This window comes from Adiantum capillus-veneris, chromosome 17 (genome assembly GCF_014529385.1).
Source record: "Adiantum capillus-veneris isolate H3 chromosome 17, ASM1452938v2, whole genome shotgun sequence".
Lineage (NCBI taxonomy): Eukaryota > Viridiplantae > Streptophyta > Polypodiopsida > Polypodiales > Pteridaceae > Adiantum > Adiantum capillus-veneris.
Window position 1 is genome coordinate 106,612,024 of NC_140947.1, and position 26,408 is coordinate 106,638,431.

A 26,408-nucleotide genomic window follows, 5' to 3' on the forward strand; every position below is an offset into this window, starting at 1 on the left:
TAGCTACACATTTTGCCACTGTCTTATAGTACACGTTGGATCCCGTAACACTTTCGAGCATACCCTAACCGACAGTTTAAGAATGCAGTTACACATGTACTCTTTAATAGAAGCAATTACTGTATCCTTGACAAACTGACAAGAAATACTCACTTCTATAGCACTAACCAAACTTTTGGACATTCCATAAGAGCAATTGCCAAAGTGACAATTTGTACAGCTCTAACATTCATGTAACATGTATTTGATTTGAGCTCACTTTAAATACCATGTACATCATTTGTTTCAGAAGCCATTGTCACACTGACAATCCATGTAGCTTTGAAACTCAAGGGGTCAAGGTAGGTTGCAAACCGAAGGCTTCAAGGTAAAGTGATAACACAATTGGTGATTCTGCAAGTTCACCTTCTTCCATCCACTTAGCATCCATTGGTGGATAGTTTTTGAACTTTACCATGTAACGCCTAGCAACCTTGCCTTTCACTTTCCTTTCTTTGTGTGCCAAAATCTGTTCGGGGACCAAGATCTCGTCAAGTTCCTCGACTTCCGGCTGATCTTCAGCTGGCATATCTTTTGGCACATCACCCACATAGGGTCTGAGAAGACTCACATGAAACGCATTGTGAATCTTCCAACTGTCAGGCAATTTCAGCCTATATGCAACATCGATGATTATGTCGCACACTTGAAAAGGCCCATAGTAACGCATGCTGAGCTTTGTAAACAGTCTTTCCTTGCCCTTCATCTTCTTTAACCTTGCCTTTTCAAAGCGCAAAAGCACCCAATCACCAAGTGAATATACCACTTCACGATGGTGACGAGCAACTGCTTTCTTTTGCTTTGCCCGAGTCTTTTCTAAGGCCACTTTGACCTTCTTGTACATTTCATCCATGTCCTGAACATACTTATTTGCTTCAAATATCTTGTCCTTTGTATGCAGTATGGGAGGAACTTTCTTGCCACCTTCAACTATCTCAAAGGGTGCCTTGCCAGTTGATGAATGCACTGTATTATTGTATGCATACTCCACCAATGGCAAATACTGCTCCCACTTTCCTTTATGCTCTGACACATAGCACTTCAGCAGATCTAGGACAGTAGAATTTGCCTCTTCTGACTGCCTATCTGTTTGAGGATGAAATGACGAAGAGAATTTGAGCGTGTTGCCCATATTCTCAAACAAGCCTATCCAGAACAAACTTGTCATGCGTGGATCACGGTCGCTAACAATCGACTGTGGCATGCCATGATACTTGAAAATATTGCTCATAAACAAGCGTGTCATCTGATCTGGTTTTATCTTCTTCCTGACAGGAATAAAATGAGCTTGCTTGCTAAATTTGCAAATAATGGTCCAAATACCATCGTTTCCTTTCTGCGTTCTCGGAAGATCAAAGATAAAATCCATAGCAATACTTTCCCATGGTTGGAATAGGTAGTGGTTGCAATAACCCTGGTGCCTTTTGCCTGTCAAACTTGACCTTCTGGAAAATTAGGCATTCTCGCACAAAGGCATCCACATCTCTTCTCAATGTAGGCCAGTAGAAGAATGTCTCAACCGCTTTAACTGTAGCATCGATACCACGATGCCCTGCATACGGTGGGACATGACTCTCTTCCATAACTTTGCGTCGCAATGGCTTTGTGACACACAATCTGCCATGCATCATCATGAACCCATCTTTGAGAAGATAGTGTTCATGACGTTGTCCTTGCATTAGCTGCTCGAAGACCCTTGCAAAATCTTCATCATTTTCATACTGTTCTCTCATATCATCAAGTTCATGATGATAAGGAATTGACATAGTTGAAATTTGTGGCTTCCTTGACAAGGCATCAGCCACAACATTCTTCTTGCCTTCCACATGCACAATCTGAAAATGGAACATGGACAAGATATTTGCCCATCGCATATGCTTCTCAGATAACTTTGTCTGTGTCAAGAAGTATCGCAAGGTATGATGGTCCGTTTGGACAACGAAATCTGCACCTAGCAGGTAGTGTTTCCAACTTAAGAGCGCATGAATCACAGCCAGTAACTCTTTCTCATAGACCTGCATGGTCATCTCTGGCCCTTGCAAAATTCTGCTCTCATAGGCTACTACCCTGCCATCTTGCATTAGCACTGCACCAATGCTACTACCACAGGCGTCACACTGGACCACAAATGACTTCCTAAGATCTGGCAACACAATGACTGGATCTGAAGTCATCTTTTCCTTTAAGAGATTAAAAGTTGAAATCTCTTTCTGTGTCCATCTAAAGGTGACTGCCTTCTTTTGAAGAGCATGTAAAGGTGAAGCAATCTCAGCGAAATTTCGGATAAACCTTCTGTAATAGGAGCATAGTCCCAAGAAGCTTCGAACATCATGCACCGTCTTCAAATCTGGCCATGACTTGATCGCTTCAACTTTTGCAGGATCCATTCTGACACCATCCTTTGAGACAATGTGTCCCAGAAAGTGAATCTCTTTCAGAAAGAATTCACTTTTCTTTGCATTGATGAGCAACCTATGACTGCGTAGCTCTTTGAACACAATGGCCAAGTGATGCCTATGCTCCTCTTCATTCTTTGAGTAGACTATCATGTCATCAAAGAATGTACCAACAAACTGCTGGTGTGGACGGAAAATTCTGTCCATCATCCTATTGAACGTAGTAGGAGCATTTGTGAGACCAAAGGGCATCACTAGAAATTCGTAAAGGCCAAATGTTGTTCTAAAAGCAGTCTTGTGCACATCCTCTGATCTAATGCGGATCTGATGGTACCCACTCTTTAGATCTATCCTGCTAAACATAGCCGCTCCTTCTAATTTGTCCATAATATCATCAATTCTAGGTATAGGGAACCTATTCTTGATGGTATTCTTGTTCAGTGCACGGTAGTCAATGCACATATGCCACGAGCCATCCTTTTTCTGCACCACCAACACTGGAGAACAGAATGGAGATGAACTGGGCTGAATCAGCCCCTTTTCTAACAGCTCTTGTACTTGGCCCATTATCTCTTTCTGCTGAGCCGCACTAACCCTGTACGGAGGCTTATTTGGTGGGCTGCTGCCTGGCACCAAATCTATCGCATGGTCCTCGGGTCTCTCTGGCGGTAATTGAGACGATAATGAATGGGAAAAACAGTCACTATACTGTTGTAAAAACATTGACCTTTCTTTATCTAGCACAGATAAATTTGATTCATTACAATCTGACACTTCACGTGCAAAAACCAAGTACACAGAAAGATGCTTTTTCATTACAGAAGTAATAGCAGAAGCTGATACAGTGGGAATAGACTCCCCTTTAAGCTTTACATCCAGAATGTGAGTCTTTCCCCTGCTCTGTACAGTGATCTTTTTGTTGTAGGCATCCATGATTCCCTGTACACGAAACAACCAAGGAATACCTAACAACACATCACATCCGTCCAGTGGCATGATGTAAAATTCTTCAGCATCTACATAGGACTAAATATGTTGGCGCAACTTTCCAATGATGGGTGTCACAGCCTCTGTATGGCCAGGACATGCCAAACCTTCCTCTGCTGTATACCCCATCTCTTCAGGTCCAACTTTGAAGCCAATTCTGGGGAAATGAAGTTGGCTTTGGCACCTGGATCAAAGAAAAGCATTGTTTGATCCTTGACCTTTCCCCATGCTCTGCAAAGCTCACTTGCATCTGAATTTGGCTTGTCGCCCACCATATCTGGCACTAGACCAGCCATGGGCTTCTTTCCTTTCCTGTCCTCCTTGTCTTCAGAATCAGCTGGCCTTTTCTTTGTAGGACAATTGTAAGCAATGTGGCCAGGCTGCTCACATATGAAGCATTTGTTCTCTGACCTCAGGACCTTCTTTTGCTCTTCCGACTTGCGAGGAAAACGTCTTTTCCATTTCTTCGCTGGTCCCTTTTCTGATTCAGCCGTAGCTTTGTCTTTCCCTGCGTTGGCTGGCTCCTGAGTCCCTTTCGGAGCCTCCTTGGGAACATACTTCTTCGCTGAATTTTTCTTGGTTGATCCTTCCTTGACGCCAGTATTGAATTCACAATCTTCTCCCTTGAGCAAACCATTGCCAGTGTTTGCTACCTCGATGAGCTGCGTCAAAGTAGTGACTTTGATCTTCGTGCAGTATTTTCTCAATCCTTTGGGTAGGCCACAACAGTATTTTTCAATCTGTTCTGTCAATGGCACAAACCTATAGGAAGTTACTGGAAGTAGAGCTTTCCAAAACTTCCGATTGTAATCATCCAGATTCTTGCAGGTGGCAGCATGAAGCTGGTGCCATTCTGTCATGACATCTGCTTCAAAGTCATCAGATAACCATGCTGCTGCAAAAATCTGCTTGAAGTAAATCCATGTGGACGGAGCTTGCCCTTGCAGCAATAAAGTTGTCCACCATTGTCCCGCATTCCCTGTCAAGAAAGTGGCTGCCTTGCGGACCTTTGAAGCCTCTGTAAAGTTTCCCCTTGCATAGGCCTTGTCAAACTGCTGGAGGAATGAGAGAGCCTTCTTCCTGTCATCAAACCCTGTAAAGGTCCTGAAAGTCACACCTTTGCCACCTTCTTTGTATGAAGTTGGCCTCTCCAGCGGCGTTAAATTGTCATATGGAAGTGATTGAAACATGGGAACACTGTTAGGGTTCATTTGTGTTCCTTGACCGCAATTAAGTTGATCTGGAAATGCCATATTTGGCTGCTGATTTGTAATTCCAGCCATACCAAAATTTGCCTGTGGCATCCCAAATTGGCTCTGAGTGCTTTGAAACCCTGGTAGCATGCCCGTGACACCATACATGGGGTTAGGCATCATCGTTTGAGCACACCCGAACACTATTCCTGGCGTGTAAAACTGATTTCCAGGTGCATGACCAGCCATGCTCTGGAATACCGATCCACCTCCAACATAGCCAGGGTGTAGTGAAGGTGGTGGGAAGACTTGTTGCATAGCCTGTAGGTTGCTTCCCTGCCCATTAGATTCAGTTATAGGCTGTTGAAAGGTGGCGGGCTCAACTGGTACAGCTTGAAAGACTGGCATCTCAGCCACCTGTTCTTGCATCTTAGGCACAGGTTGTGGAGACTGCATGTTCTCCGTCAAATGTACAGGTGTATGAATCACCTGTGCTCGAGCCTTAACAGGCTTTTGAATATGATCCAGTGACCCAACTTGCTGAGACGGAACAGGAGGTTGCAGAAAGGCTAAAAACCTCGGGTTCTGCATTACTTGTGTGAACATAGCCACAGCAGTAGCCAACTAGGTCCTGAATATATCATCATCCGTCTGTGGTGGTCTTGAAGACTCACCCACTTCATGTGTCTGTTGACCCTGTGAAGAGGAAACCTCTTCAGTCACATCATCTGGTTTGTCATAGCCACAGCAGTAGCCAACTGGGTCGTGAATATATCATCATCCGTCTGTGGTGGTCTTGAAGACTCACCCACTTCATGTGTCTGTTGACCCTGTGAAGACCTCTTCAGTCACATCATCTGGTTTGTCAGCCATAATTGCAATTCCCTGTGTCTGGTCTATGATCCCCTGTGTCTTCAAGCCCAAATTGACCAAGGCTCACTTCTATGGGAAAAAGTGATTTAATCCCGTCGATGGAACCATGAAACCGGTCTGTTCAATCCAAAAAGGGCGGTAGACTTTAAACTTAAACCTTATTTGCTTTCACCCATTTAATTTGTCGTCCACTTTGCCTGTACTTTCAAGACACAACAAAGGGGAGAGGGATACAGGCTGCTAGATTGCACCTGTATGAGTAGACCGACACCAGATTGGCCCCTAACTTAGGCGCCCCTTTCGGTATTTCTTTATTCTTCAAAAGAGGGAATAAACGCTGTGGATCCCTACAAGCTGCCCCGCACAAACTTGGCTGAATTTCAACTGTTCCGGCCCGATTTCAGCAGCATAACTGTACTAGGACCCTTCACAGTCAGTATTCCCACGCATTGAATGATTTTCCCGACGCATACGGGCACTTTGCAAAACCTGGCGAGAATCTGCAGCACGCTGAATTCTCTGTTTTCAGCCCCGAAAATGCGCGAGATCACCTGTACAGCGGTCCCCTCGCGTCCCCGAACCTCCTGGGGGTATTAGGGACCGTTTAGGGCCAAAACCCTAAACCTGCAAAAATACACAGCAGGCTGTAATTTACTGTTTCGGGCTCTGTTTCGCGTGCCGGTCGCATCCGTAGCAAGTCCTCGAGCTCCCGCACCTGTAGGGCTACTTGCCCTTTGAATCGGACGAGATTTCTGGCGTGAAACCTCTCCGAATTCACCTGTACCTGCGGGGGATTAGCCGCTAGCTAATCCAGTACCTGTGCAAGAGGCTCTTGCCTCGGCAATCGCGCATAAACCCACACAACTGTACATTGGTCAATTGAAAAGCCCACTAGAGGGGCATAACATACTGCCATAGGGGAGAGAGAGGGCAGTGCGTAGCGTGCAGGGCATCACTCCTGGCACCGCACTGTACATAGGAGGGAAAGCAAGCACTCCATAGCTCTTAACCTGTGACAGAAGCTGAAAATGAGCCTCTCCCAGCTTATAAATCAGCGCCACTTCTTCTTGCACGAGGAAAGTGCACCAGAAGGTGCCACTTGGCACATTTACAAGCATTTTCCCGTTTCGGGGTTGCCGCCTAAAAATCTCCCAACCGGTCGCCCAGTTGACTTCACGGCAGAGTAAGAAAATGTTCTCCTTGTCATTCCGGAGGTAATGACGCAAACACATTTTCAGGTCCCAAAATAGCAGTTCCCTAAATTTTAGGAGATGCTGCCATTGTATCTTTCTAGGTCATCCGACCCCCTATGTACACTACAGCCACACCCAGAACTGAAATGTAGCCTCTGTAGCAAAGGATTCCACTTTGGCTAGTCAATGACCCCACTTTGGCTAACCATAGTCCTTGTCCAACCTTAGTGCTCTCTTGCCCTGAGGCGTGGACTCCCTCTGGACAGTTCCACACTAGCTATGCAATGCAGGGCAGTTAGATTTCCCGAGGGGTGTTTCCAAGAAGTGAAAGTAAATCAATAATAAGAAAGAAATCAGCAAAAAGGATAGATAGTAGTCACACGCTGGTGACACTGGATCTGCTCGCAAAAACGCTAGCCTGCACTGTTGGAAAACGCCAAGTAGGCTGGCTGAAAATCGCTGAGCAACAGGTCCAAAAACGCTACCCTGCTGAGTCTTGCAAGTGATGAAAAACGCTGGCCTAGCTGAGGGGAAAACGCCAGGTTGAAGGGGGTCCTTGTTCTTGCTTGAGAATTGGCTTGTTGAGCAATGCTCCTGCTGCCTCTTTTGCCAGAAAGTGCTAACTCTGGTTTGCTTTTATATTATCTTAGCAAAATTGCCCTACCTAGTTCCCAACAAAAGTCACTTAATAAATAAGTGAAAAATGTCAAAAATAGGGAAATAGGTTTAATGCACTAGAAAATTCCCCTGATGGATTCTAATGGTAATGCTGATGATCATGCTGTGTGCAACCGGAGGATATACCTTTAATCTAAGTGTCTGGACATGCACGGTCTGCGAACAGACTCACAAAAGTGCTCCCTATTCTAGATTGACTTGACTAAACTAAACCCTGATCATGCTGTAGCTTGTCCACGGACACTTAGGGTTGGATGTGTCACGTGACAACGCATGTCCTCTGGCTCTGAAGCAACTGACCTGTCGGGCCTCCTCAACTGACTGACCTTGGCATGCGTATGCCGAGGTCGCACTGCCTCAAAGAAAGCGTCTGTCACACTATCGCCCACCTGGGTCCACTGAGATGCCTGTTGATGGAAAGCAAACTCATGGCGCCTCTCCTTTGTGTTGACGAGCTCCTGGCGAGCCTGTTGTAATTGCTCCTCCAACCAAGGACTCTCTGGATGCTGTTCTTGCATCCTTTGCAAGGAAGCAACGCCCCGGTGGAGACGCTGCTCCTCCTCTCTCGCTGCAGCCAGGCGAGCCAAAGACTCCTGAAGAAAGAGTCGACTAAGCTGAGCTAGTCTGCATGTCTAAGCTCTTTATCAAATAGCCTCCACTCGCTCTCTAAGCGCCGAGTCCAGCAAAACCCTCTCTAGGATGTGAAGCATCGTGCTCCCCCTCCTCTGCCTATCAGTCACTGCTGTAAGGATCACTGGAGCATGGTCCGAAAAGGAAGTCCTTGCTAGAATGCCGACTGTTCCACCCAAGTCACAGAAGTGGTTACTAGTGTAGAAGCAATCTATCCGAGATAGATTCACGCCTCCCACCCTGCGGTCCGAACGAGAGAAGGCCAGGCTGTCTGGGGGCCTCACAAGGCTGGAATGCTGCCACACATCTGAAACCCGCAGTCATACAAAACCTCTCCCAAGCTGCTAGCTCAACTCCATGCACAGTAGTATGGCTACCACCAATCCTGTCAGAGGGTTCCTCCAACATGTTGAAGTCACCCCTATGCACCATTGCTCTGCCTGCGGCAGAGAGACACCAATTTGAGACCAAAACTCTGCACGTGCACTCGCCACATTGGGCGCATAGATGCTCAGGAAGCCCACGAGACAACCCTGAATCTGCATAGTGATCCATTGAGCCCTGCTTGGCACAATAATCCCTCTGCCCACAATGGCCTGATGCAAAGAATCCGCAATAGTCATACATACCCCGCCCTGGATTGCTCCAGGTCCAAATGCAGCTGACCAAAAAGTCTCATATCATCCACACAAAAGCCGACCACAACGTCTAATGCGGCTCTCACACAGATGATGCTCTTGTAGCATAAGAAGATCAATCTCTCCTCCCACAAGGCATCGTTGAAGCTCTTGACACAGTCGGCCCCTCTTGACGCTGAAACTGGGGCCCACCTAATTATTGTACGTTCCATGAGACGATCCTTATGGGGAGCGAGAGAGAACTGATGCTACCGCACCAGCTAACCGTGCTATCTTCGAGGCTGGCTTAGATGGGAAGTAATCCGTATCCGAGCGTCCTCGAGATATACGTGACTACAAAGAGTGTCTAGCCCAAGCCCAAGTGGACCGAGCCGTGCGTAAAGCAATCTCCTCTGTCCAGGAGTCCTCATGTATGAGTACATAGCATGGCGAGCTCTACGTGTCGGCAAAAAAGTGAACCACAATGTGTCTACATCGTGCTGCGTTTGGAGGTGTCACAACAAACTTGGCCAATGGCCAAAGAGTCTGAAGCAAGTCTATAATCCCTAGGTCTCCCATGTGATGAGAGAACTCTAGGGCCTGTGTCTGCAGCCACTCCAACACTGAGTCTACAGTCCACTCAGCCTGGTCCTTGCCGCATAGGGGAAAAGAGAAGCCAACCGCTCAATCCAAGGCCTCTATCCACCTAGCTGCAAGGAACAATACATGAACTTTGAAGTAGGCTGCCTCAAGGTCGGGTGAGGGGTTGCCGAAAAACCGTGTAAAGTTGTAGGCAAAGAATGTCCAAGCTCGTCAGACCACGAGGAACTGCTGCAAAGGGAGACGTCTACACCAGAAGAGGGGGTCGCAAGAAAGGTTGTCCCTCTCTCGCTAAGCGACTCGTGGCAAAGGCGCTGCCAAGAGATCTCCTAGCAGTCGAGGAAGGCCCTGCCCCCTGGGACGGCTGCGAGAGTGGAGTGGGAGGAGGTGAGGGAGTAGGGGGGGAGAGGGGGTGAGGGGGATCGACAAAGGTAGGAGGGCGAGATGGAGAGGTAGAGGGGGGGAACTCGAGGGGAGGAGGGGCTGTCCAGGGTGAGGCTGAGGTGGAGGCTGGAGCAGGGACCTCGTCCTGCTGAAGAGGTTCGAATCTGTTCCTCGTGGGAACCCACTGTTGCTAGGCAGGAGCCTGAGGACCACTCTGAGTGCCAGACTGGCACGGTGGCCCCTGCCGACGTCGACCACGAGCCTATTGCTAGCCCTCCTCCGCTTGAGCCCTAGGCTCGGAGGGTGGCTCTGCCTGTGTACTCTGTGACTCTGCCTGCTGTTGCTGGCGAGCCCTTGAGGGTTGGGACTGGGCCTGTGGTGTAGGTCAGGGTCTCCTCCGTGGACAGGCCTTCGCAAGATGGCCCATTTGTTGACAAATGAAACACTAATTCGGGAGGCCCGAATACTCCACGCTTTGTCTGAACCAACCGCGACTCACCCGAGAAAGTAGGATGACCTTGGGGAGAGAGTGGGTGTCCCTATCCAGAACATGTACTGAGGGAATGCCAGCCGCCTTGGTAGCTACTGAGGCTGCCGTGCGAGGTGTCTCCAGGATAGTCCCAATCTTTGAGCCTATCCTGGACAAAAGCGGTAAGTACTCCCTCCTCGAACCAGGAAAGCAGACGGAGATGGGAAGGTCTGCCTCCTCTACCAGAACATCTGAAGCTAGGTCAAAACCATGTCTCCACTGTCGAAAGTGGGCTTGAACTGCTCAGATGGTCAAGGGGCTCATCGCGATGACCTTGGAGGCCATCTCGGAGGTCTCAAACTCCATCTGATAGTAGCCACGTCCGAGGAACTGAATGTCCAAGATCTTGCCCACCTCTGCGAGAAGGCGGGCCTGGAGAAGATCACGCAACTCTGCTTTGCTGGGTCTGGTGCCGAGAATCTTGCAGATTACGGAGGTCGCCTGTAGGCGTTCCACCTCTGCGGCTAGGATCACTTGCTCTATCGGTGATAGAGCAAGTCAAATGGTGGGCTCAGCGGGGTCGGGCGATTGGAGTTCCTCTGTGGCGGAGCTTGAGCCTCCATCTGTGTCTGCTGCTGTGAAGAAAAGGCGGAGAAGCGTCGACGAAGGGGGAAACTCCTGCTCGACCGAGCACGTCGAGGGTGCTGGCGAGGCCCGACATGTTACGTGACACATCCCAACCCTATGTGTCCGTGGACAAGCTACACCATAGCAGGGTTCTCGTCAGTCAAGTCAGTTTAGATTAGCAGTGATCTGGCACTTTTGTGAGTCTATTCGTAGACCGTGCATGCCCAGTCACTTAGCAATAGATACATATCCTCCGGTTGCACACAGCATGATCATCAGTATTCCCTTCCGAATCCAACAGATTCAATCAGGGGAATTTTTCAGCGCATTTAGCCTATTTTCCTATTTTTGGTTATTTTCACTTATTATTTTTAAGTGACTTTCCAACAAAAGTAGGTAGGGCAATTTTGCTAAGTTAATATATAAGCAAACCCAAGTTAGCACTTTCTGGCAGAAGAGGTAGCAGGAGATTCCCGCTCAATAGGCAACTTCTTAGCAATACCCTCTTAGACCCTCTAGCGTTTTTGCATCTCCCACCCTTCCTGGTGTTTTTGGATTTCCCAGCCTTGCCTACCCTCAGATCTGGGGCTCCCTTTCATTGCAGGATCGCCACCATTACCAGCACCACCTAGCCATTGCAGATTCTCTCCCACGGCAAGCAAGTCCCATTTGCTAGCGTTTTCCCACTTCAGCCTATTGGCGTTTTTGGACCTCCAACAAGCCAGCGTTTTTGGCAAGGGACAGAGTCAGCCAGCGTTAGTGCTTTTCAGCCCTAGCCGTGTCAGGAAGGCAGCGTTTTCAGCCTATGGTACAGTAGCAGAGTCAACCCCCATTGGTTGCAAAAGGACCTTCATTTTCAGCCATAAAAATGCAGCCAAAACAGTCATTTTCAGCCACCGAAACAGTCCCGAAAATCAGCAGATAGAAGACCACAGATTTCAGCCATCAAGTCGTCGTCATCGGCATAGTCCAAGTTGCATCAGTCCATTGCATATGCATTGTACACCTTTGTGCAATCAAAGTAGACCACTCTCGCCGACGAGAGTGGGGCCTTCGGAGGAGGGTTTTACAACCTCTCGGGTGTCGTATCTCTTTTCTCTCCTTCTCTCAGTCTCATTCACTTGCACACACAATATCTACTCACTTTGTTCGTGATCATAGCACTCTCCACAAGACGGAAGGCTCTCTCCTTCCCTAAGAACTAAAAGGAACCTTGAGCAATAAAGGTCACTAATCCTAAGAAAATACAACATTCATTCCGCTGCACCTAACATTGGTATCAGAGCTTTGGAAGTGTTCTGCATTACTCAAGGAAAGAACCACAAAGATTTTTTTGGCTTGTTGCGGTCGCACAAACCCAAGTTTACTTGGGCGTGTCGATTCCTAATCGTGTTTTGTTGAAGAGTGACAGGAATCCCAAGAAAGAAGGGCTTGTCCAGCCTCCCCTTGTCTCTTTTCACTCATTGAGAGCGGACCGTGCACTTAGCGGCCAGCCAATCGACGTGAGGTGGGAAAAAGCAACCTTGGTGTGAGCGCAAGGCCGCCAAGGGGTGCGCCCACAGAAAAGAGTAGCACTCGGGTGAAGAGAAGATCCTTCTCCAACGCGATTTGCAAGCGAAAGAAAACCTCAAGAACCCTAAGAACCCAAGTCCCTCAAGACTCAAGAACCTCAAGAACCTCAAGAACCCAAGATTCTCACGAATCAAGGACCTCAAGAACCTCAAGACCCTCAAGAACCCAAGTTCCTCGCGAACTTAAGACCCCAAGATCATAGTGCATGGTCGTCACCGGAAGCGGAATGGATACTTCGCATACAGGTGATGAGCATGAGAGAGGCGACGGAGACTCGTCCCCACCTAGAGATGATTTCTTCAACCCTCCCCCTTCGCCATCTACGCCAAACCCTATGGAGGCAATGATGAAGCAGATGATGGCCATGATGGATAAACAGGAAGACAAGCGCCTTGCTTTAGAACGCGAGTGCGACGAACAAAACGCAAGATTGGCCGCGCAATAAGAAGAAAATCGACTTGCTCTTGAACGCGAGCGCGTTGAACGAAAAGAACGCAAAGCAGAAGGGACGCCGAGCGAGAAGCTCAAAGGGAGATTCGTAATCAAGAATTTATTTCCCATGTCCTAGCCTCGAAGACCGAACCACCCAAAGATCGTGGGAGTTCGTCAAGTGGCGTAAGCCACGCCGCGGATTCCAACCATCCAGTTACAGAAAAGTTGACTTTCAGTAAGTATGACGGTAAGATGGATGCTACTGTTATTCATTCTTGGTTGCATCAATTTAATGCTTATTTTGCGATAACTAAGAAAACAGGCAATAGCAAAGTTTTGACGGCAGCTATGTACTTTGCCGGTGATGCCATAAATTGGTACCAGGCATGGCAAGAGGCACAGCTAGCCGCACACCTAGAGGCAGCCGACAATTTCACGCCCCTCTCTTTTAGTTGGGCTGATTTCCAAGACAAGCTCAAGGCGCGGTTTATGCCACCTTAGTACCTTGCACGATTGAAGGACAATTGGCGAGCTCTCAAGAAAAACGGTATGCTGGTTATGTCTTTCTCTAATCGTGTTTTGCAGCTCGGCACTCAATTACTCAAATCGGATGCGAAGCGCAAGGAGGCATTTCTTTACGGATTGGACGAGTATATCAAGTATGATGTCGAAGTACTCGATCCAATCGATCTCAACAAAGCGGTAGCAATTGCTCTCGCCCACGAGATGAAGCACAACAAAGGAAAGCCTAAGGAGAACAAGACCACAAGTACCTCGCAGACTTCTCAGAACCCGCAGAACGGTAAGAACGATAAGAATGGTAAGAATGATAACTCTTCTAACCACGCTACCAACAGTATCTCATCAAAGAATTCTTTCAATGAATCTAAGGGTAAGGCTAACACAACTGCTAAACCTAAGCTTACTCCATATGAAAAGGTAGCACAAGGAATTGTAGGAGGTTACATCACTTCGGAAGAACAAAGCACTTATTCTAAAGAAGGTCGTTGTTTTCATTGTCACATTAAGGGTCACATAAAAAGAACATGTCCTAAGCTTGAATCGAATGAATCTAAAGAACCCACAACACCCACTACATTTGTCAATGCAATGAATGATAACACGAGTGTGCCCCAAGTTTCTCAGGACCCTCCCCTTGATGAATCTCTCATTAAATGTTATGGTCGTACGTCGGGGCACTGTTTTGTCATATTGTTTGACCCAGGTAGTATGCATGATGTGATCAGTTCCTCTCTTGTTGAGAGAGCCCGCCTCGAAGTTAGTCCGAGATCTCCTATCGAGGTCTCTGGCTTTCGTCCTGGTATGGACGCTCCCATCACGGAGGAGTACCTTGATGGGTTGTTTGCAATTCAACAAACTGCCTTCACTAGAAGATTTGTTGTTTCTCCTCTCTCAGGATGTGATATGATTTTGGGCATTCGATGGTTTCGTGATAATGACGCTCTCATGAAATTTGCGGCTAACACTATAACTCTCAATGCCGACAGTGATTCTCCGATTGTCATTCATGGAGAGGACATTGCTCATTCTCCATCTCTCATTGCTAATATGCAGGACAAGATTGCAAGGATTCAGGAGAAGGAGACTCTCTGAGTCTCTTCTTCTCCAAATCATGATACACAGGATTTACATGATTGTATGAAGCATGATGAGGAATTGAATGATATTGATTTGCATGATGATTTGGATGATAAAGACAAGCATGAGGAATTGCATGAAGATGATGTGATTGTTCACAAGGATGATGTGTTAGTGGATGCTTTTCCTAGCGAAGCTAACCTCGTTGTAGATTTGATCAATCACGAAGATCCGATCTTGGCTTTCGAGTCGAGGTCCAAAGAACCCCCACATGACGATTCGCTCATTCAGGACGAAGCGATCTTGGCTCTTGAGCCTTGGTCCAAAGAACCCTCACAGGAAGTATTATGTGTTCGCATGATTGATACGCACGCATTGTTCGAGTGTTTCATTCGTGAAGGTTTCCTGTATTTTAGTCAACATCGTTATGTGATCCCTTTTCCTAAGCATGACATATTGTATGTTGAGCACGTTTCTCTCATGGATGAGCACGAATGTATGCGGATTTTTCGTAAAAAGCTGAAAAGTTTGTATATCAGGAAGTCACATTCCATGTCTCTTCCTTGGCATGACACAGTTTCCGAACGAGCACATGATTGTATGAGCACCAAGCATGGGCATTTCCATTGTGATTTGCCACCATTGATTGATTTCGATCAAACAGAAAAGATTCGACCTCATTGTTTGCATGTGTTTGATGAACGGGTTGTCACTCGTCTATTTGTTCATCTACATTGCATGCACAGTCTTTGAGAAAGACAATAGAATCTCCAATGGATGGAGGAGCACATCTGCTTTTAGACGCTTACCTCTCTTTACCGGGCCCTGAGAGAGATCTCTCCTTCGTACCATACTCTGCACCTTTGAGCGTAACGAGTCATGCTCACATTTGCCCTTAGATTCCAATAGCTCACTCTTCATCTCTGTGAAGCTGAGGCTAGTAATCTCCTGCTACTGCTTAATCTGCTGCTAAGAGCATCTCCAATACATACTCTTTTAATTATAGTGAGTACTCATTATTAATGGAGAATGTTTCTCACAATTTAGTTCATCACTGGTGGGAGGAGAACCGTGTGTGGAATTATCATTTATGCTTCCTCTGAAGTGAGAGAGGTCTCTCCTTTGCCCCATACTCCACACCTTTGAGTGTAACCAGTTAGAGCATCTGCCACCACATTATATCATCCTTTGTGATATTGTAGCTTATAGTCATGCTTTTGAATGATCTCTGCCCAGCTGGCCTTTCCCTTGGGATTCTCTTTCAGATGTAAAACATTTGATACTCTCATGATCAAATACAACTCAAAGTAAGCACCATGTAAATGGTGTCACCACTAATGCACAATGTGAATTATAGCATAGAGCCTCCTCTCAGAAGCAGAGAAATTCCGTTGAACTCTATCTAGCTTCTTGCTCTCAAAATCCACAGTTCTACCATCGTGAAGTAGTATTACACCAATGGCTTTATTATTAGCATCTATCTCTAACACAAATAGTGGGGAGGTGGACTCTCGCCTTTCTTATCTCCATTCCAATTGTCATTATGCTTGCTGATTTCATGCAAAGGGGAAGGTTCCTCCAGCTTTTGTTCTCCTTATACGGAGCTCATGCTGTGTTATGGAACAAATTATACTCGTGTTGGATGCTATTGTTGTGAGGTGGCCGGTTGTAGAGAAACACATATTTAGAAGCATAGTTGCATTCATACTCACATGATTCGTTTTTTAGACGCTTGCAAGCATTTGAAATGTTCACCTATGTTTATGCCTCTTTGTATTATGCACATTCAGCACTATGATGCAAGCTTTTGCTCTTCATGAGTCATGAGTCTGATGGGGAGATCACACGAGAGTGGTGGAGCAAGCTTTCACTCGTACAATCACTGCAGCTTGGCTGCTGTGCATGCTCCTTATTCACTTAATGAATAAAGAATAGAAAATGGTTTGTAATTTTGGTTAGTAGAGTGGACGGCCGGAGTCCGGACGTGACACGTCCAGCCAGGGTGCACGCGCATTGCCTCTATACTAAACATACTCATGACATGTTATTGCCATCTGTGTTTCGTGTCTCTCATGCTTATTGGCCCTTAACTAAACGTACTCATGACATGTTAAACATCATCTGTGTTTCATGAGTATTGCATATTATCATGTACCATCATAAGTTGTGTGAAAAGTTGTTGGAAGATTGGGGTCGTGTATGTCTTCGCTCAAGGATGCAAACCATGCTTCATACTCCTCTGTGTTTGACACTTGATTGTGCATGAAAAAACCAAGTTTAGAACTTGACTAGTAAAAGGAGAAAGTTCACTTCAAAACAATTAGGAGGCATTTGATTTGTTACAAAATGTGTTTCTTTATCTTGCAGAAAAACACACACGTTGTGGCCATCGATGGTTATAAGGAGATTCCTTCAAATAATTAGATTGCATTGTTGACGGCAGTTGCACAACAGCCGGTTAGTGTGGCCATTGAAGCTGGTGGGCGGGATTTCCAACTTTATGCAGGAGTAAGGTTTTGTGATTCTAAACTAGGTTATAAAATTTTATGTTACCCACTGTAAGTAGAACTTGCATTAAGTCATGTCTCATTCTTAGATTTGCATTATCTGGGTTTGAGCTTGCTACATTACTCTATTCACATGACATGCCAGCGTTATGCACAGTAAAGCATCAAATCTTTGCCATCTCTCTGTTCCCCATGCTTAACTGCACTGTGTGCATTGTTGTGATGCACTTAAACGCAAAATGTTTATGCCTTCATTGTCACTACTCAGCTGGAGGGGCATGACTTGGCTATTAATTCACAGTCAGGACTAGCATTCAACCATGATTGTTTTTGCATATCTGTCTTATATCGCACTGTCATCAACCTCCCATTCCCCGGCCGGAGCTTTTCACGCCAAGTGTATGTTCCACTTGGGTTGCCTGTTTCTGGAGTATATTACGGTAGGATCTCTTACCTGTCCAGGCCAGCTAGAGTAATTTAGGTGTTTGGTGTGTAATGTCATTTAGATTTTTTCAAATTTGATGCAGGGAATCTTGACTGGCGGCTGTGGGACAGACCTGGATCATGGTGTGCTCATTGTAGGTTATGGGACCAATGCTGGTCTTGACTACTGGATTGTGAAGAACTCGTGGGGCTCTAGCTGGGGTGAGAAAGGGTACATTCGCATGCAGAGAGGGGGTGGAGCAACAAAGAAGAAAGCAGGGCTATGTGGTATTAACATGATGGTGTCCTTTCCTGTGAAGATGGGTGCAAACCCTCCTAACCCTTCTCCTTCTCCTCCGCCTTCCCCAGTCAAATGTGACTCTATGTACTCTTGCCCTCCTGCAAGTACATGCTGCTGTCAGCTCCGCATTGCAAAGCATTGCTTTGCTTGGGGTTGCTGCCCCCTTGAGTCGGCCATTTGTTGTGGGGATCACCAGCATTGTTGCCCTTCAGATTATCCTGTGTGCAACACAAAGGCGGGCTCTTGCCTGCAGGTATTAACCTTCATTTCATTGAAGCTTCATCGAAGTGCAGAAAAAATGTGGGACTTTTGTATACTGAATTGTCCATGCGTTTGTCGAATTGTACTGGCAGGATGCAGAGAGTAGCTTTCATGTAGCCATACTCAACAGGACAGCTGCAGAACCAAATGGTGCAGCGATGTTGTGATCCATAAAGTCCTTGATAGTTGCAGGTGGATGCTACCCACTGTGGCTCCCCCCTCCCTTTTACATCAAGAAAAGAAAGGAAACTTCAAATACACGCACACATAAACATCCCCCTCATATCTTTTACCTCCACATTTCTGTAGGAATGTCTGCATCAGCACGGGGTCATATTATTTTTCTAGAGAGCTTGTATGTGAACAGATGGTCATTTTTATCCCATTCTTGTCCTGAGATTGTATTCAGTTGTACCATTACTACCGACTTTCAATAACATTGATTTGATCACAGTTTAGGCAAATGCATCAGTCAGATTTCAAGAAGTTCTCTCTCTCTCTCTCTCTCTCTCTCTCTCTACCCACTATTTTCTTTTCAGTTCTTTGTACTTTTTGTACCCAGACCTGGTATTAGATTTACCACTTGTAACCTTTTGGTCTCATAGGTCATTTTGGCCTTTTGAAGACGTTAATATTACATTTCATTTCATATATTAACACTAGCCTCTCAGCTTGAGCGGATGCACATGCTCGATTGTATTTGCCTGTTTTGCCCCCCCCCCCCCCCCCCCCCCCCCCCCCCGGCTGCCTCTCATGTACACTTGCACACGCGCGCGTGCACACACACAAATGTTGAGTGGGCATGTCCTTTTGGTGAGAAACAACTCTTAGTTGTTGCATGCCTATGTGGAAGATAAGCCTTTGTAGTATCTTAGATATTATCTTTGCCTTGATGAAAGGCAAGGCCCCAACCGGATACTCATCCCTAGCCTATAAATAAAAAGCTTTCTTGTACAAATATATCCTAAGCTAATTTAATATACCGTCCTTGCAATTTAAGTCCACTTTACTTTTCAACAGTGCACTTCTCTCTCTCTATCTCTTATTGTGTAAGCTATGGCTGCGTACCCTTTTAAACCACCTTGAGAGAAAACACACACACACACACACACACACACATTATGATCCTAACAATGGGTATCCGAGCTAATTAATGGCACCACTAGCTTAGCAATTATATTAGCATCACGAAGCACCCCATTTGCCCAACTTTCATCAAGATTGCAAGGAGATTAGCGCTATTTGAAGCCACTTATCAGGTTGCTTAATCGGGGAAAATCAGAAGTTGTGCGTAACTTCATTCCAATCGGCCTTCGCGGATGCTCTTACCATGCTTGGGTGGCCCCTATCTCAAGCTTTGTGAGTACTGGAACTGAAGATCAAGCTTCTCCACCAATTGAATGGTGTTTGCTACTCCAAAGTCTCTCGCTATTCAGTTTTTTGGCATTGCCAATAAAGTCTTTCTTTTGTTTATTAATTATTACCCCCTCGATTTGGCGACCCAGGCCGAGCTGTCTGCGAGCCACTACGAGCCATGCCGAGCTGCCCAATCCCTTGTCTTGCATGCGGCTTTGCGCCTTGCCCATCACACATACCCTATTGCCCAAGAGCTTCGCCATCGACCTATTGTGAAGTATCTCACCCACCTGCAGCTCGATACAATACACAGCTGGCGCTTTTGAAGGATCTTTTGATGCTTTATCCTTGGGCTGCTACACAAAGTGGGAAGCAACACAATAGAGCATTGAGAAATAATAGCTAAGCATAGCCGGACTCTGATCTTGAGCATATCTGCGACAACTTGCAACATCTGTCGAAGCTCGGCTGCTCAATGGATTTTTTGCCGCCCCTTGTCCTCAACCTGTTGTTGTTTTGCTCGTTGGCCCACACTGAATCACCCTACACTACTCAAAGACTCCCGAGTCTCACTGCGCTCGGTGTCGCGACTCCACCTCGATGGGACCTCTCAATCAACCACGACCAACTTTTTTTAAAAATTTTCTTAAACAAAAAAAGGGTTAGCTGAATCTCGCGGCCGCTTACTGTGAAACTCCCAAGCCCAAGGGGGAATTCCCACCACTGCAAGAAGCACCAAAGCTTACAAGCCAGCCCTCAGCCGATTACCAGCAGCTTATCAAGGGAAGGTTCACGCGGAGCTCCGCAGCAATTAAGCCTTGACTGAAGCTTCAAGGCAAGGCATCAAAAAGGAAAATTTTGACTTCAAACCTTCATCTCGAGCTTCAACAAAGAGCTTCAAGGTTTTTCCAAAACTTTTCATTTAAGGGCCAAGAACATCATCGTGGGATTCTCTCAAGCATCCATTGGGCGTCTTCATCATTACCAAGCATAGGAATCTCTCTCTCTCTCTCTCTCTCTCTCTCTCTCTCTCATATTTTCCCTAAAATTTGTTGTAACTCAAAGATCAATTTGAAGTGTATGCGGTCTTAGAGGACATATCATTTGAGTGGCAATTGTAACAAGGATAGACACTAGCATTAGCCCTAGCTAATTGCTAAGACCTCTCTACCGACACCATGGGAGAAGAAGGGGTTGAAAAATTCAACGGGGAAGGGTTCCATACCTGGCAGACAAAGCTACGAGGGTATCTCATGCGTAAGATACTATGGTCCGTTGTCAAGCCACGTACAACTGAGCCATTAGCAGCTGAAGGCACACTCACGAGCACAGATTGCACAAATTCAGGCTAAAGATGAACAAGCTCTAGGTATAATTATCGCCTCTCTACATGATACACTTAACTGATAATTGCACCACAACAATTTAAGCATAGATAATTTTGGTGCAAAACAGAAAATGAGCAAAATTAGCCTTAAAAAGAAGCTCTACAAACTGACAATGAATCAAGGGGAGGAAATTTCAAGTCTTGTAATCAGGTTAATGAGCATCGTCACCCAATTAACCTACATCGAATGTCAAATTCTAGAGGAAGATAAGGTAGCTGTGTTAGTAAGTGCTGTCCCATAAAATTTGGACAACATAGTGACGATGCTAGAACAAAAGGAACCGATAGCCTCATTGCAAGTAGTCATCAATGCCTTAATTGAAGAGGAAAAGAAACAAGCAAAGAAGGCGTCAGCAAATGGAGGAGTTTACGTTGCATCATCATCTAGGAACGCATCTTCATCAACTAGGACCAAAAATAAAAAGTGTTACGAATGCGGCAAACCAGGGCATTTTTCAAAAGATTGCTACAAGAACAAGTTTTGTAGCAATTGTGGCGTTAAAGGACATCCACCATCAAAGTGCCCAGGTAATAGTAGCAGCAACAATAGTAGAGAAAAAGGCAAAATCAACCTTGCAGAGGATGAGGAATACAATTTTCTGTATGTCTGTACCGCCTCTACTCTCGTTTGTGAATATACTGATGTACTATAGATATGGGTGGTCTTCCACCTTATTTGTTTGAGGAGAGAATTTCTATGGTTGTGTGACACCATATTTGTTGAGACCTATTTGTTTGTGTGACTATCAGCCTGTGTGGCTTTTGAGTGTCAATTACTTCAGTATAGGCCATGCCCAAGGGGAGGATTGTTGAGTGGGCATGTCCTTTTGGTGAGAAACAACTCTTAGTTGTTCCATGCCTATGTGAAAAGATGAGCCTTTGTAGTATCTTAGCTATTATCTTTGCCTTTATGAAAGTCAAGGCCCCAACCGGATACTCATCCCTAACCTATAAATAAAAGGATTTCTTGTACAAATATATCCTAATCTAATGTAATCTGTTGTCCTTGCAATTTGAGTCCACTTTACTTTTCAACAGTGCACTTCTCTCTCTCTCTATCTCTTACTGTGTAAGCTATGGCTGCCTACCCTTTTAAACCACCTTGAGAACACACACATTATGATCCTAACGAGAGAGAGAGAGAGAGAGAGAGAGAGTTGCCTCACTCCCACTTGCGTCGCATGGAGCATTCTCCTCCTCATCCTGCTCCTCCACACCCCTCTTGCCTTGGCGAGAATCAACTCTTTCCCCTTCGTCTGGCCATTGTTACTGCTTCATCTTGTCTCCCTCTTGGTGTCTCTTTTGAGGCAATCAGGGCGATTTCTCCCTGCCTCCCTTTCCCCCTCCTCCTCGCACTCTATCCAATCCTTCCTCTCCTTAGCAAGCTCTTGATTGCCACCTTATAGGCTCGACCTTTGAACATGGTGGCAAGGCGTAGGACCTGCGACAATGAGAGACAAACTAGGGGATTATTCAGGTTTGCACACATGGGAACAAGGCGCAGGAGCTGTGATAATGAGAGACAAAGCGTGAGATATCGCATAACCTGCAAACGTCTTGCGTTGATATGATCGCCGACCCTTGCAGACAAAAATCCACTTTGAGCCGCTCTCTCTTTTTCTCTGTCCCCACCAGTCACTTCCCTTCCCATCAACGTTCCCTTTTACCTTTTAACTCAAAGAAAAAAAAGAGATTAATCTTTTAGAATGAAAAGGCTATCACTCCCTTAAGGGGAAGCGCATCACTTTTCCTTCTGTAAGGCCAAAAGCATCTTGGTAGATTCTTCATTAAAAAAAGGGTTCAAAATTGAATCCACCCACTACATATTGGTTCATACTAATTTAAACGCTTCGGATATTCTCTCTCCCTTGCTCTCTTTCTTCTGCCCTTCGCTCAGAATGCATCACTTCAAGGTTCCCAATCTTTAACGATTTTTCTAAAATTGTCCCATTTCCTGTGAAGACATTTCTTGCTCGGAGCCAATTTATAATATTTACAGATCATCAGTCTCAGATACTTCCTTGTCCCAAATTCAGCTTTCGGATAAGCAAATAAGATGGGCGAACGTTTCGAGAAGGTCAAATTGTTCAGGGGCAGACGCATTGTCTTGAAAGTCACAAGTATCAACCATTTCGGGGATACATCATTAGAATGTTAAGATTTCTTGGATCAGTATGCTACAAAACCAGACTTCGCAAATAGTTGAGCGGTTGCAAGCTATGCTATGAAGGAAGGTTATTTATTGCGAAAGACCATGTTGTGTGTCACACAAGGGTTGAGGAACATGGTCTTGACAGAGTGCCATAACCCACCTTTTGCTAGGCATAGAGGCATTGAGAGTACCTTCAAGGATGTGGATAAGGCTCATAAACGATGAGGATGAGTTTGTACGCACTTGTTTGGTGTGTTAGAAGGTCAAGTTTGATAGACACAAGGCACCATGTCTATTACAGCCTTTATTTATTCCTAACCGACCTTGGTAGAGTATACCGATGGACTATCTTCCAAAGACTCAAAATGGACATGATGACATTTTGATAGTCATTGACCGATCCAGCAAGCAAGCTCACTTTATTCTGGTAAAGAAGATAGGGAAAACGGATCATTTGGCCAAGTTGTTTGTCTCACGGATTTTCAGATTACATGGCATGCCTGAATCTATTGTGTCAGATAGAGATACCCGATTTACGAGTTTGTTTTGGAGAGCAATATGGAAAAATATAGGCAGGTGGCTTAAATGCTTGTCGTATTTTCATCCATAGAAGGATGGGCAATTGGAGATAGCCAATTCAATGGCTTTAGACTTATTGAAGTTATATATCTATGATCAGAAGACTCAGTGGGAAAAGTTTTTGCCTTTAGTTAAGTTTTTATCTTTGGTGACGTTTGCTTACAACAACACAATTCTTACGTCTACAAGGAAGGCGCCATTTGAAATTGTCGAAGGTGTCAGAAAGGTTCCACTGATTCTGAACACCAAGGATAAGATTTTTGAAGCAGATCAATATACACAAGATCTAGAAGTATACCGAGGATGTCACAAAAATACAGAATCGTAAACTAACTTTTAAATTGCAATTCATATAGTCAAGACAATTTGGTGAGGGAGAGATAGTAGCTTGACACATCATTGGGGACCAGAAGATGGGTTGGTCCCCCCCATAAAGAGAATATCTTTATTACTACTCGAGAATCTTTACAAGCACAGGAACGGGGCATCGCCCGTCCTCTATTTTTATGTGTTTTGATCTGACTATTGACTGAGAGTGTGTTTCCACTCTTTTTATGCTAAGAGGACTTCCCCTCTTCTGCAATTCTTGTTGGAAGCTCTCACAAGGAGGGTCTATCTTCAACACAGCTTGTCGGAAGCTCCCTCAATGGAGAGTCTATCTTCCGCTATGTGTTGCCCTTCATGCGCAATCATTCTTGCATCGAACTTGAGAGAGAAACAAGCAAAATGCACGTACATATACTTGCTGTAATTTTTTACACATAACCAGAAATTCTTACCTATGCGTGCTCCTACGCCGAAACGGAGAGCTTCTTCGCGATGGAATCACACCAAACCTTGCATAGACGTAGGATAGGTAGGGAGGAGTGAAATGCTATGAGTGCGCCGCTGAAAACAACCCTAATTGAGGTGATTAGGGACTGAAAACAGAGAATTTACAGCCACTGCACTCTACGGAGAGAGTGCCTGTTGCAACTTCTCGCAATGAATCTTCTTCAAAAGGTGGCTATAAAAGTGAGAACCCTTGTTCTAGACGATGGGAGCACGAGGCAACCACATATGTCACAAGGGGCTGCTCTCAAGCTTCAATGGAGGGCTCCAACGCGTAGAGCTCACATTGAGGAGGGGGGGTGCATTGCCAACCTGTGAAGAGGGGGGGAGGTTGCACTTTTATAGACTCCCGCAGGAAGGGGGGACGCTAGGAGATGAGGAAAGGTGAGAGAGAGCAAGAGAGAGTGAGATTGCATGGGAAAGTTGGCCACTTGGCACACTTTCTCATTAATAACTCTAATCCTTCAACTTTCACATTTAAAAACTTTGAAAGTTCCTAAGCTATTAATGAAATGTGCAATTTAACTCACAACTGCACACATGAATGCTGTTTATGAAAACGTTAGCTGCTCCCCAGCACAATGCAGTACCGGCACTGCTTTGGCATTACCTGTTCGCACTTGTTCGGACTCCGGCCATTTGGCCCAGCACAAATAATTTAATTGACTTATCCTAAGGCCTTTAAAAATAATCCTGGGCCTTAGGGTCACTGTTTTAAGGACCCCATCTCATTCCTTTGCTCGCACTGACGCGCATAATTTTCTGAGCTTGAAATTTGAGGCTACTGTCTACCCCTTATTGAAGGCCGGGTTTCCCAATCATTAGGGCTTCAGGGTATATTTCTGCTAGGATCTCCCCCAAGGTGTTCTATGCCGCATTCGGACACACCTGAGACTCTAGAACTACTAGTTCTACTTTGATGTGCCCAGCCCAGAACTAAATAAATAATTATTTTCTAATAAAGAAATTAATTATTTACAAAACCCGACATTGTTACATCCCTCTTGGTTCTAAACAACTGACCTCAACTGTAGAGTGTCAGCATAACTCTGTAGGATGTGTGGGTAATCCTTGAGATTTGACTCAGTCATCCACTTTGCATCCAAAGGGGTGTAATTCTTGAACTTGACTAAATACTTTCGACTTAGTCTCCTGAACTTTAGTTGTCTCTCGGAGTTGTGTATTATATGTTCTGGTTGAAGGATTTCCTCAGTCTCTTTGATTTTTGGAGGATCTTTTTGTACTGGAGCCACGAGAGGAGGACCAACATATGGTCGGAGGAGACTTACATGAAAAGCATTATGGGTGTATCAATGAGAAGGCAAATCCAATATGAAAGTCACTTCATTGACTTTATCTGTAATCTTGAAAGGGCCGTAAAATCTACGGAAAAGTTTAACAACCCGACCTGCTTTTTCAATCTAGCTTTCTCAAACTTAAGTAGGACATATTGTCCTTTCTCAAGACTTAGATTCCTTCTATGCTTGTCTGCTTTTCTCTTCTGTTGCTCTTGAGTACAAAGAATCGCAAGTTTTACTTGTTGATAGGTAGCATCAATATCACGCACAAATTCGTTTGCGGCAAAGATGTTCTGTTTTGTAATCAAAATAGGGAGTTAGAGTTGCTTCCACCTACATCAGCGAAGGAAGATGCTTCAAGTGTGGACAAATTGGACATATGAAGGGTGATTGCCCTACCAAAACCCCACAACCACCTTCTTCCAATGCAGTCCCAGATGTAATGGGAATACAACCAAGGATAGGAAGAAAGATCTCTTCTCAAAGCATGGGGTAGCATCAACAATTAGCGGGCCCTTATCTTGTTTGATCCAAGCAGTACGGATAACTTCATTTCTACGAAGTTAGCCAAAGATCTCAATTTACAACCCAACCGTTTTGGAGTTTCTATTCAAGCAGCATCTGCTTTCAAAGGGCAAAACTCCAGTTCTACTCCAATCATAGGGAAGCTGAATTTAAAGGTAGATAACTACAAAGATCAAGAACCTTTCTGCGGTTGCAGATGCTCTCTCCAGGCATCCAAAGATCAATGCAATGACAACTATTTATCATGAGGAACTAGAATCTCTCAGTGAGATGTATCCTCAAGATCCAGACTTCGCTACAATCTGGACAGATCTTCAAGCTTGTCATTCAAGGTCACCTTATTCCATTAGGGATGATACACTATATCATCAAGAAGCAATGTGCATAGTTCAACCCTTAAGAAAAAAGGTGATGGATGAAGCACATATTTCTCCCTATGCGGGGCATCAGGGCATTGTTGCTACCACTAGTGCTCTCGAAAGATATTTCTTTTGGCCAA

General features: G+C 45.3%; 1 pseudogene across 1 annotated transcript in view; it reads left to right on the top strand.

The window, feature by feature from the left end:
• The window catches only part of LOC147437840 (low-temperature-induced cysteine proteinase-like), a 124,405-nt pseudogene extending 106,432 nt beyond the window's left edge, over positions 1-17,973 (top strand). Inside the window, exons 3-5 of the transcript XR_015184907.1 lie at positions 16,657-16,797; positions 17,324-17,773; positions 17,874-17,973. The product of XR_015184907.1 is annotated as a low-temperature-induced cysteine proteinase-like (transcript). The remainder of the gene's footprint in view (positions 1-16,656; positions 16,798-17,323; positions 17,774-17,873) is intronic.
• Positions 17,974-26,408: the final 8,435 nt, after the last annotated feature.